Raw genomic sequence first — 13,958 nt, 5'->3', positions numbered from 1 at the left:
TTATGGAATATACTCGTTAAATAAAAAACCTGATATCCGAAAACTGAAACCAATGAGACAGTCAACGGGGATAAATTGTGTAGCAGAACGAATAATAGAGCATTTTACAAATGCATGTCGAGGAAACAAGCTGACTGATCTACGGCGTAGTAAAATCAACCAATGGGAACTAACCGTAAAAGAGCGTGGAGCTACTATCAGCGACATAGCGAAATTAGAAACGTCGTTGAGATTTCCAATAACCGTTGCAACGATAACCGGACAGGTATTACACGAATCAAAGTATAAATCAAAAGGAACCACAATTAAAATTATTGATCATAACGAACACGCGTGGACGTCCGCGGTCACAATATTTCCACGGGAACGAACAGTAAAGTATATACCTGAAGAATTTTTAGGAGAAGAATTCTCCCGGGATGGTTTCCTCGCGGAGGGAAAACTATTTGACGCTATAGCCTGCTTGTGTAAAAACGACCCTGTGTCAGTGTGGTTACTTCGCAGCGCTGAAAACGATACGGATTCCTTTGATCAGTTTGTGCGACCAAACGGTGAATTATACCGCACTGAAGTGTTTCATAACAAGATGAAAAAAACCGCCATGGAATTTGGAGAGCATGATGAACAGTTACTAACAAATTGTTTTACAATTCCATCGGTTGCAGCTCATTTTGCAGCAAAGAAAAATGCGTGGAGACCAACACGCAAAGAATTTTTACCAGACATTGAGGCCAGCTGCCTTGAATTCAGTCACGGTGGTCTATGGAACATAAAATACGACCGTGAAAGAGTTATTTCCGTCGACATGGTTGCTTGTTATCCAGCTAGTTTTCTTGGTTATGGATCAGCCGCTGAGTACTTTAAACGATTTGGACACCCTGGACATGAAATGACTCGTGTTGCAATTAATGGGCCGCTGCCTGATTTCGATTTAACCGGATTCGCTCGTGTGGTATCATTTGAATTCGCAGCAGGACTTCATCGCTGTTGTTATATTTGGATCGGTAGACACATGGCTGAAAAGAGATGGCTTCCAATAGCGCTGCTACGGTTTATGATTGATTGTAAAATGCTAATTTCGTTGATTGTCAGTGAGGCAATTATATCATATCGGAAACAAACCAACGTGTGGTTACCAGAACCGGAACGTCTTGATAGTATAATTGAAGAATCTAGAGCACAGATTAATGCCGACGAAGAATATATCATCGAATGGTCCAAACGGGTATTTAATCAGCGAAACAGGGAGGCAAAAGATCTCGGTATAAGAATAATTGGGAAATTTACTCAAGGAGGAAAATACGACTACAAACGACATTGCTCACGGTTGATTATGGATAACACCGAATACGACTTTGTAATCGCTGATGCAGTATCTAAAAACATTTACGTGGATCGCAAGGACGCTCTGCTGTCCAACGGGACGCGGCTAGGTACAATTGTTACTTACAACGACGGTTACAGTCCTCTGTATACGCATTTGAGGGCGTCTATGTTGGGTTATGCTTGTATCAATTTATTTTCAATGTTAAATAGATTTCCTGACACCGCAGTTAGAGTTGCGATCGATTCAATGTACATGGACGCAAAGTATGAAAGCAACGTAGCTGAATTCATTAATCCAGACGAGAGTTGGGGTACATGGAGAATTAAAAATGAAATACTACGCGATTATTCACCATCAGAAGATGTCACCGTTGAGAACAACTACTTACGCGGTGATAATCTATCAGAGTGGTCTAATGCACTACCGTGTTCCAATCCAATTTGTAGACACAAAACAGTTTATTTAAGCGGTTGTGGCGGGTCGGGAAAGACTACTTGGGCGATTGAATTATTTCGAACGCGGGCAAGTATAATTGTGCTTACACCGACCCATAGTCTAGCGAGAGAAATAAAGCAACGAAACATTGACGCGGTTACTTATCACAGCTTTTTTCGATACAGCGGCGGCGTGTGGACTCCTGATCGAATGGGTGAGAAGTTCATTCCTGAGGTTATTATTTGGGATGAGATAGATACTGTTTCGTTAGATACGCTACAAATGTTTCTTGATTGGCTGCTGACAAAAAACTGCGCGGTGATAATGTGCGGCGATCATGGCCAACCACCACCATTTGTCGGCGAGAGTCCACATGATTGGTTAAAGGGGTTCGTGGATTATTATGAAGAAACCGATACTGATTACCGAGCACTTGATGAACAACTGCGCGAGGTTAAGAAATTAATTAGATTACAGCCGGATAAAATCCAATGTGAAATTATCCGCGAGGTGATTCCGGAAACTCCGTTAAATGAATTTTGGGAAGCATGGAGACCAAACGATTTGATTGTAGCGAGTAGAAAGATAGTCAGAGACACACTTCAGCGGAAGTTGTTTGCGTTGCATAAGGAAAAGTTTCCAACGCGTCCAGTGCCGTTATGTTATAGACCCGCGGACACACGGCAACAAAACATTGAAGTTGAAATTTCAGGCCTGACAAAGTCAAGGACAGAAAAACAAATACTGGTGCTGAATGATATTGTGCTCGTTGATATCAGTGTCGTCGAAGACGCGCTGCGTGCTGATAAATCGCCGTGGACGCTAGGATACGCAACAACAATACATTCCTCGCAGAGATTGACTATCACGGATACAATTGTTTGGATAATTGATAATCGCATCGAATGGTCAAATTTAGTCTATCTTGCAGTGTCCAGAATACGGAGGATGAATCAGCTTCGAAGAATTGTTATTGACGAAGCCAGTGACAAAGTCACCGACGACGACAGCAGTGATATCATTGATGCTAGCGTCATTGATAGAAAACTCTCGGGTTACCGCCAACAGGATAAAAAAACCAGCGGCGTTTTGATATTGATGCCGAATTAATAATTGCGCTACGACAACAACAGAATAATCACTGCGCGAGTTGTAATTGTATAATGCGTTCGCGTTATTTGGATAAAGACGCTCATCAATTTACCGTGGATAGGATCGATAACAGTCTCGGTCATATCCGTGGTAATGTGAGGTTGACTTGTCTTGAGTGCAATAGACGCAACGGCGCTAGTTAATGTCACGCGGAGGTAATTGAGTATCGTCAGGTATTACTTGTAGCTGCTCGCGTGTAAATCCGCGCTGAGGAGCAGTTGAATCAAGTCTATAGATCGTGTTATCGTTGATATGTTATGCGTGGTAACACTCCAAATAGGATCAGTAGCTCTTGCTCTGCCGCCTTCAAGTTCTCCTGGTTCATATAGATATCTAACAGTGACATTGCCGAGAATCGGCTTGGAAACGCTAGCGTTTCTAGAAAAATCTTTTTTTGGTCGTCCAGGTATATACTTTTTTTTTATTGCGTCGCTGGGCTTCATGTTAATTGCTCGGGTAATCTCGTTATTTAACGCTGCAATTACACCTGGTAATCTTTTAACCCATTCACGAGATCGTTTTTCCTGGATGAATTCTTTCGCGTATTGATATCCAAATAACCGTTCAGCAAGAGTCCGATTGAATCGTTCAACAATTGCCTGATCACGATGTAGCGCAGTATGACCTCGTCGTAACGTGGTATTATGATGTTTCAACGCTGATAAAACAGCACCGCGAAATTCATTGCCAGGATCAACTTGTAATAGATTTGGCCAGCGCAGAGGACCTCTTCGATAAATCCGCTCAAACGCACCGGCTACTTCAGTTGCTGACTTTGTTTTCAAGGGCTCCGCTTGTTTGTATCGACTCGCAACATCAACTACAGTTAACGCGTATTTGTAACCGTTGTCATGCGGCAGAAATAATATGCCAGCTTGATGAACTTCATTGGGTACGGTAACATCAAGGCGCGAGAAGTTGATTTGTTTAGGTGGTGGTAGATAGATTTGCCATATAGCCTGTTTGGATAACCAGTTAGCCGCAGTGGCCTTTGTTACTTTTGCAGCGCTTGCGAGTTTATCAATTGCGGCTTTTCCTTTCCAGTATCCTCTCGGAGAATAATAGATGGATTCCATGTTGTTATTATAAACGCTTGCGTTTTCAATTACCAGCGCGAGAAGCTCCGCTTCCAATCATTAATTTACCTTTCATAGCCGATTTTACCAACCATGAAGCCAACTTTTCTTTGAGGGATTTATCAGGAATGGTATTTAACGCGTGAATTAATTTTACGTCCGCGATATGACGCTGTTGCAGATCACCGCTACGATAAGCTATATCATGTATCCGACATGCTTCGTCGATAGCGTTTATTGGATACTTACCGGGTCGCGCCTGATTTTGATCATTGAGTCTGATATCTAATCGTGTTCCGGGGCCACAGTAGCCATATCCTGGGAGGTGCTTTTCTCCTGGATACTTTGCCCAGGGAGTTCCGGGGAGTTTTGATAACTTGGCTGCAATATCACCTCTTTGCTTTTTTTTTAAAACGTCTCGGGTCTAATAGAAATAAATCTAAATTTCTTTGTACCGCATCGTACACACTTACCAGTAAGCGCCGATCTGTTATTTTTTGTGGTAATTGTTGTTTGATCGGTCATTGGAGTACGCGCTCTACACTTCACACAATATAGATCCATAATTTATATATAGCGATTATGAATGTAATTGATTTTTCAGCGACTAAAACAAGAGAACCAGTTAAGCATCATGCAGCGCTTCCCAACTCGATCCGGATGATTATCATTGGACCATCTGGATCCGGTAAGACGCAATTGTTACTTAATTTAATAATGAGATGGATGAAATGGGACAAGTTGTATTTAATCGCTCCTAGCGTAGATGATCAACGATGCTACGAGGTGTTAAAGGATTTTAACGAGAATGTATCAGAGATCACCAAAAACAATGTTATTGAGTTTATTACAGATATCGATGAAGCACCAAGCATCGATGATATTGATGGCGGTGTTAACAATCTAGTCGTGTACGATGATGTAATGTTAGACAATCAAAAAAACCCAGCTAGGATATTTTCGCGAGGCAGGCATAAAAACACGGATGCGATATATGTCACTCAACGATACACACAGATTCCAAAAGTAATCAGAGATAACTGTATTATTCTTGCTGTGTTTAACGGCGTTGATACACACACACTACGAAATATCTGGCAAACTTGGTGTGGCGGTGACATGGACTTTAATGTTTTTCGAAACTTTTTTAGTCATGCTCAGTCGACCCCACATGGATTTGTAACGATAAATTTACACGATCCTCGGGCACGATATCGTATCGGACTTGATCAAATATTCGGTTGAATTGTAAAAGATTCCCATCGTTAACTGTGTGTAGCAGCAGAGGGGGCGATGACATCAACGTGGTCGTCGCTGTGTTTACCGGACGCTGACGACACTGAGATCGGCGCGTGCAGCGATTAATTAAACCAGTGCGTCAACGTAACAATTGTGTGATTCCCCCCATGACGACGACGACAACGTGGTTGTCGTCACTTTTTTTTACCACGCGGCGACGACGCTTGATCTCTAAATGCAGAAAGTATCAATTAAACCAAATGACGTTTGAGACAAATGTCCGATTCGCCCCCTCTGCTGCCATTTTTTTATTTTGCTTTAAATTATTTTCAACGGCAATATTTAAATTATAGAGTTTCTTTTGCAATGACATTTGAGGTCGTGCTTACATGCACAATTGTGCGCACGCCACTATAATTAAACTCAACAACAAGTGCTTACAGTTGTAACTGAAGTTGTCACGTTGCCTGCCGCGATTACGTAAGTCAAGAATAAAGGAACTGGTTAGAAGCCATGCATATATGTTAGACTCCGCGGCTATAGTGGTCCTGTTCGTAATTGTTACGAGAGCCAGCTTTGTTGGGCGTCAAAAATCACATATGGACACTCATTACTGAGAAGCAAAGTAGTGCGATTTTAAATACTTGATTGTATTCAAACTCTTGCCATGGCACGAACAAAACCGACAGCCAGAAAGTCAACAGGAGGAAAGGCTCCAAGAAAACAGTTATCAACCAAGGCTGCTCGTAAGAGCGCACAGTAACTTTCAAGACAGAATTTCAGAATCGATGTAATTTTATACGATAGTATAAAATATATACAAGAATTTATACAAATCTACAGAAGAAGAAAACAGTGAATACTACTCACGAGCAAGGAAAACGAGAAAACATGACGGAGGTTCATAATGCACTATGGAAACTGGAAAAGTATTTTAAAACAAGAAGAACTGAGACTGAAGAAGGGTCATACCTTGAATGATATTATCAAGAAGGTACACAGGAATTGAATATGAGACACATACCGAGAAAAAGAATACCTACTAAGTCCATAGTAATAAAAGCCCTAAAAATCATGAACCCGGACATTTTACAACAAATTTACTCAATCAACAGAAAAGGATATGAGGGATATATAACACGACCAAGAGGGAACTTACCGGTATTACAGTCTGGAGAAATAAATATTTCGGGAGAGACGGTAATAGTTAAAAAGCCAATGTCACTACTAAAAAAGATCAAGAAACAGACAGGAGAACTCCATTTATCAGATATCCACATGGAAATAACCCTAGAATAAACGGTCGACCGCTTTGAAAACAAATTCAGTATAATGGTAGAAAAATCTAGATTGGCGACGGTTCCAGGATTCTCCATATACAACGGTATCAGAATACTGGAAATTGAAAAAAACAGAACTAAGAGGGATAAAAAGAGCTTTCTACTTACATGATTTTCTGACAAAGGCTTGGTACAAGGGATGTATATACCACCGAAAAGGCAACAGATTCGGGGAGACAGGCCACACCCCACATAAATGCCCGAAAACCCCGGCGGAAACAGGTTCAGGGAGCACAGAGCAAACCTACACAGCAACGCTGGAAATCTTCTCGACTATACGGCAAAAAAAACGACAGAAACAACAACAACAAGGAAAAATACAACAACAACAACAACAACAAGGCGATCAGGAACGTCAACACCATGTAGAGAAAAGAAAACGTAGAACAAGGGCAACAACAAAGGCAACAAAATGGACAAAAGAAAATCCAACAACAGCAAGATAAACAAAAACAAGAGACAGAGAGACTAAAACAACACAAAATGCAAGAAACTAAAAGCTCAAAACAACAACAAGGAGAGAAACAACACCACCAATTAGTACAAAAACAAATCCAGCAACAACAACAACAACAGAAGGCACAACAACAAGTAGCAGGAAAACCAAAAGCAGAAGTAATCCAAGAGAAACAAAAGAGACAAACACTGCCAATTATGAAGAAGGAAAACACACAGCAAGGAAACTTGGAACAAAAACCAGAGCAGAGTAGCAAAAAGATAAAAACAACGGCAAAAACAACACAAATAACGGAAACAGTGCAAACAGAGATAGAAAACTATCCGGAAGACTATGATGAATGTCCGGAATACAGTTTGGAAAACCAGAAAACCACACTGATAACATCAAAAGAACCAAACCAAAGAACATCACTAGAAGAAGAATTAAACAGAGACAGACGTAGAAGGAGGGATATAAAGAGACAAAAGAGAGAAGAAGAGGATAAAATGGGTGAAACCTACCTTATGGAGGACGACGTATGCATTGAACAGATTTTCGTCTTATTTTCAACAACAACAAAATTATTTTTTTAAAAGCAACACAAAAAACCAACAATAAGAAAAAAGGATACAATATGTGCGCAATATATATATATATATATATATATATATATATATATATATATATATATATATATATATATATATATATATATATATATACTAAGATTATGATATGAAATTCAGACAAAAAATACAGCACATATACAACCACAAGTAGGGCAGGAGGGCCTCCATAAATGGTCTGAGAAGATCAACCAGGAAGAGCACCCTCCAAAACAAAGATTGTTTCAGAATATTACGGCATTGTAACTGTAATTATGTGCAGTATGTACACTTCATTACTAGAATCGTTAGTACGCAGATTTTCTTTCGTAGTGTTTAATTTACATGCATATTTGAGAAATGAGATTGCAGGCTCGTGGTTAGAGTTAATATTGTAATTCGCTATTTGGTTACTTCGTAGTAAATTAGTGCATTTATTTATGTGATAGTCTAGATTTTGCAACTGTTGAATTGAATTGTAACTTTGGAAAATGGTTGCAGTGTGTAGAATTAGTTAATATGGATAGTTGAATATTTGTGTACACTTGGAGTGTAATGTACAGAAATACGTCGGATTACTGTGCTATTGTTCAGAATAATGAGATTAAGAATATATATATATATATATATATATATATATATATATATATATATATATATATATATATATATATATATATATACTGATGTGACGCAATTTATTGATGTCTGTATGATAAGTAGTTGATACCGTGCTTTTATTACGACGTTGTTTACCATACAAGAGCGTATGGGTATTTCGATGTGCACGAATGCGTGACCGAAAAATGTGATGGCCTTTTTCTGATGAGTGATTGTTAGTTTAGCATGAGACGAGATGGCTAAGGAAATATGCTAACGTCTTTGTGTTTTCACAGGAAGCTTTTACGGGTTTAGTCCCGAATCTCTAGGAGAGAGACGGAATAGAGACTAGTGGAGAAGGCTAGTCGGAGAGACGAGTCAAGGAGGAGGAGGAAAAGGAGTCAAGGAGGAGGAACTGGAGAAGGAGCAGTCAAGTAGAAGGAGTTAGGAGGGAAGTCTGAAGAAGAGAAGAAATTGACGGGATAGGAAAGATACAGATGAGTAGAAAACAAGGACAGGTGGAAAAGCGATCTCACACTCTAAATCACAGGATGCAATAGGCTATCATTTGGTCGAGAGGAAGAAGAGTGATTGGGAAATTATTATCATTTGAATATTGAATTACATTAGATTGTTATTCTTTTTGAATTTCACCTTTTGTGTTCTCAATAATTTAACTGTCGGCATTGCTGACAGGGGGCTCGGAGCCTTACCTCTCTCTATCACTAATTGCACTCCCTACAAAATCGAGCCCGGGTTGGGACTTCTATTGTAATTTAAATAAATATTGGGAGCACCCCTCCCCAACCCTACCAAACGCCACAGAAATGTAAACTGAACACTGCGATAAATTTGCTAGTGTCGACAGTTTAATCTGCCGGAAATAATGGTTCTGTTATGTTATTTTTCAAGGACCTCACTGACCATTCCGCAAGCAGTACTGTGGTAAATTAGGGCTTAGCATGTATCCTTATGGATCGAGTGGGCCCTATAATTATTATACTCCACTTGATGCGTTGGCAAGTTTAAGGTTTTCTGAAAACAAGATGAATTATTGTTTGACTGTATTGCATTATTTTGATATATAATAAAGTATGTATACAAGACAATGTCAATGCAAGATAATAATCGAGAAAAAGACAAGAAAAACCCAGAATCAGAAATGGCTTGTCGGACCTTGTCGTCAAACATTTTCTTTACGTCATCAATCTGTTTTAAATACTTTATTCTGTCCTTTCTCAGAGTTTTTTTTTAAATTAGTGATAACGAATATAACAGTAAAGGACCAGACAGCCTTTGCTTAAAAACAGATACACAAACAGGCATTAGCTAGGACGTGTCAATCTCATTTCCTTAATGGTCTGTTTCTGCTCAGTCCAGATATGACCATGTTCAGAATGGCTTATAGGACCTTGGAATAAAAGCATCTACACACGTGTGTGCACACTCACAGATCCAATTATATCACAGCTTGTAACTCATTTTGTAAACGTGAATATTTAACCTTATGCACATAATCAATATGTTAGGGTTTGTTATCGTTCAAAATCGACCTATTCACACGTTCCCTCAGATGTCCAATTATGCCCTGCGTAAAAACGACTTTGAAATAGACGCAAGGCTTGTCCACGCTTACAACTAAACCGAATCGAGTTTTCCGTTCCGATCGAAATCAACGGCACAGAATGCTAGAATATGCGTAAATATCGTGGAAATTGAGCTCTTTTCACTGTTTGACACCAATAACATACGAAACAAGTTTCTCTGTTCAAACTCAGAACTCAGTATAAACAGTCATGGAAGCTTAATAGTCGGTTTATGTAAATATACTGTACTGCAGCTCGAGAATATAATGCACTGTTGGCAATTTAGATTCCAAAAGTCCTTTATTACACCCACGTTCCTTTGTGCAAGGGGAGATGGGGTGATATGAGATCACCCCACCCCACCCCCTTATCGTGCTTTGATTGTCGTTATGTAGGAGATGATCGACCATGGCGTTATAGCCCGTATCGAGTAATTAACATAAAATAAGAAATTTATGGATGAAATAACAAATCTGAAGAAAGATACAGAATATAACACCAAGAGCCCTAGTGTGTAATATATAACAATTTAATCAATTAAAACAAAACGTAATTGAACACGACATTCGAACGATACACGTCTTACAAAATAAAGTAACAAAATTTATTCGAAATGCAATTAGCCATGCTGTTGAACCGATAAAACAAATTTTATCAGAATCGAGAGACTGATCCAACTCTAATACTGGCATATCAACATAACATGATTGCTTCCGGTCCTTTCCAAATTACTGTTGGTGTAATAAGATGAACCGGAACGGGGTCAGAGATTACTACAATGAAGACACTAAGAATGATAAAAAAAAAAATACCTCGTTTATTTATAGATCATTAAAGATAGAAAATTCCTTCACCCAAATTAATTAGCATAAATTCCAAGACTGGATTTTTAACACAATGATGCGCACCGATTCAAACAACGAAACAATTACTGAAATAACATAACTAATAATGATAAACTGAAACGAATTGTTAGATGTAATATAAAACAAACAGTCATAATATATGAAATGAAGCAACAACAACAATAAAAAAAATAGCCAACGTAAGGAACAAAAAAGAAAAAACCAAACTATTAATCACAAAAAACTGATACGTGAATTTCAAAACAATGACATGGTTTTTACTCATTTAGTGTTAATGGTTTTATATAAATAGTCACAATGTTTCACTCAAATAGTGATAACTGATTTCATATAAAGAACAACAATTTTTCACTCTAATAGTGACAACTGATTTAATTAAAATTTGGACATATCTTGCGGCGTCCAATTCAGAACCACAAGGTAATTTCAGTCCCACCTCACTGCCGGAAGGAGCCACCACGAATGGTCTGCTCCTAATATTGGCCTAAGGATCCGTAGAACCTCTTGTTCCCTGCAGTCCCATTGGTAATGAAGATTTGGTCCATCACCACGAGGTAACTACTATGTTCCTCAGGGCCAACGTCACCACCGATAGCATACCATGTATGTACCATCCCAAATTAGCACCACGGCTAAAAAAAAAAAACCTTCAGTACGGTCAGACACAAAGATTCAGCATAGCTCTGTCACTATCGCTCCATCACTCCGTCACTATCAACCCTTCACCACTTTCATCCCTTCACCTCTTTCAGCTGAAAATTTACATAAATCCGTGTAATATCAGTAACACGGTCATGTACAACATGCCATGACGTACGTGACGCATGCGCATAAGTGGAGTTGATCATTTTCCAAAAATCAAATCATCGGGACTGCCGTATAAGGTTATAATAATAATCAGGTTTATATGTGAGCCTGTATCTGACGAGAATCTTAAAGAACTTGAAGTAACATTCTCTCGTCCCTTAATTCGTGCAACATTATTGGCAGTACAATCCTTCTGTTCAGTTGTATACTGGTGAACTTGAAAACACGACTATAATAACATCTAACACTGCATTACATAGTTCGGAACTATCAAAACTGCACAATAAATATTAGAACAATAAAACAAAACAATTATATCCTATAATACAAATAAGAAAATACAATTCATATACACAAGGTTCCCACGTTTTTCTAAATATAAATTTTCAGGTCTTTTCCAGGATGAAATTAATTTTTTCAAGACTCTCCAAAACTTATGTGTCAGAAAAGGTAATCATGTACAAAACCACAAAACGAGTCACACGAAGCAACGCTGACTATATTCCAATAAATTGGCATTTAAAGCCATTTCAATGTTCAGAATACAAATTCTAACTTTACTTTGCTGACCTGCATTATGTTGCCACGTGGAAACAACATAATGAGCATATATTATTTTGTTTCCTTTCAAACCTTTAATTCTAAAGAATACTAGAGCAATACATATGCATGTTATACAAAGTAAACATCTCCTATCACAGTATGAAGAAGAAAAAATGCAAAGTATTAGAATCTTATCGTGTAACGAAAAAAGTTTAACCCAGAGTTTATGTGTGCCAATAAAATCTCAAACAAGATTTTTCAACCACCTAAACTCCTTAAGAAGATTTTGTTAAACATTTCATCATTTAAAATACATTTACAAAAGGGTTGATTAAAATTTTGATAAAAGACCTTCCAAATTATAAATTGTTGTATAAACAAGGACTGAATTTTCTGTAAAATCAACTTGTCTTCTTGTAGTACAATAAACCAGTCCCAAAACCTGTATTGATACATGGGCTCTTATCGTTTCTTAATATATAATAAAAGGGACCACAATTTCCCATTTAATCTGCGTTCTATTCAAGATCTGAAACCAATGCTTCAAACTACATGTCGCTGTGTAATAGTTTCGTACCAAAGTTCAGCTCAGAGATTCGAAATGTTTGTAATCCGGGTTTCCTCTGAATATTCCAACCCCATTTTTCACATTTGGACATTTAGGATGGAGTGTTGGTTCAGAGCAATTACATATAAAAAAAAAAATTAGAATCTGCCGCCACCGTAAGATAGCTAACCAGCGGGCCTAGCAAATTTAAACTGTTATATCGACTTATACCTGCATGAAATCGATAGGAAAATTATTTATTTTCTCAAAAATGGCAAGTATTATAATCGTTATGTCTTTAATCCGCTGACAGACTAGATGAAACTCGGCATAGATGAAACCTGACCCGGTACTCGCCATTTGCGTTAATAGTCACATGACATCGGAGGTCCAATAGCCACGCGATATCAACAACAAACTCCTTTTTAATGTCTTTGTACAAAATTTCAATTTTATTAAATGAAAGTCCGATACCTTTTGTATAAACTAGAAAGAATATATAATCCTCAACATATTTATTTCGAGAACAACTACAAGAAACTTGGCCAGTCTGATTCATCAAGCAGAGTAGTCTGGTTCCCTGCTTTGTATGCTCCATGCGTGAGAGAGCACATGTCAACGTGGTACTCACGTGATACAACAAAACTCAGGAAGTTGGTCTCGGAATAAATAGAGAATTTTGTGCAGTTTCGTTTTTGTATTTTTATTACAACTAGTAGACTTTCATTTAATATTTTTTTCTACAACATTTGAAAATGACGGTTGTGAGATTATGTGTGCTCGTGCGACTAGCAATCGAAATCGCTAGTGACAGCTCAAATTTCATCAACGCATTAGTTTTATTGTCTTTTAACATAACAAATTTAATACTCGCAATTTCTGAGAAAATAAATAGTTTTCATATCCACTTCATGCAGGTATAACTCGATTTAACAACGTTTAAGTTTGCTAGCCCATCCCTAAAGCGGCTATGTTTTAAAGCCAACATTTGGCCTCTTGTGATGCTAGAATGGTTTTTATACCTTCCAAATAATAAAAAAATACCGATATCGAATTGTCTGTGAAACAAAAAGCCTACCAGACGAATCTAATCTACTGAGCGTTTAGATTGTCTTAAAAAATTTATTTATGGCAAGCACTCAAATGATCCACACTGCAACCTCCTAATATTCTGGTTAGAACTCGTTAAATTTAACTCACGATCAGTTCAGTTACGACTCAGTTACGTAATTGTTTCAGGCGTCAATCTGTGGAGGAAAATTCTCTGGTTTTTCCCGACTTTCGTCAATATATGCAAAATTCAAGGACTTTTCACGGTCGGGAACAAAATTATCATTTCTCCCGACCTTTTCCCGATAGCGTGGGAACCCTGTATACACGTACAGCTGGAGATGCT

The sequence above is a fragment of the Sinohyriopsis cumingii genome, chromosome 17 (assembly GCF_028554795.1).
Source record: "Sinohyriopsis cumingii isolate HCF-2022 chromosome 17, ASM2855479v2, whole genome shotgun sequence".
In the NCBI taxonomy this organism is placed as follows: domain Eukaryota; kingdom Metazoa; phylum Mollusca; class Bivalvia; order Unionida; family Unionidae; genus Sinohyriopsis; species Sinohyriopsis cumingii.
This window is presented reverse-complemented; position numbering follows the sequence as displayed.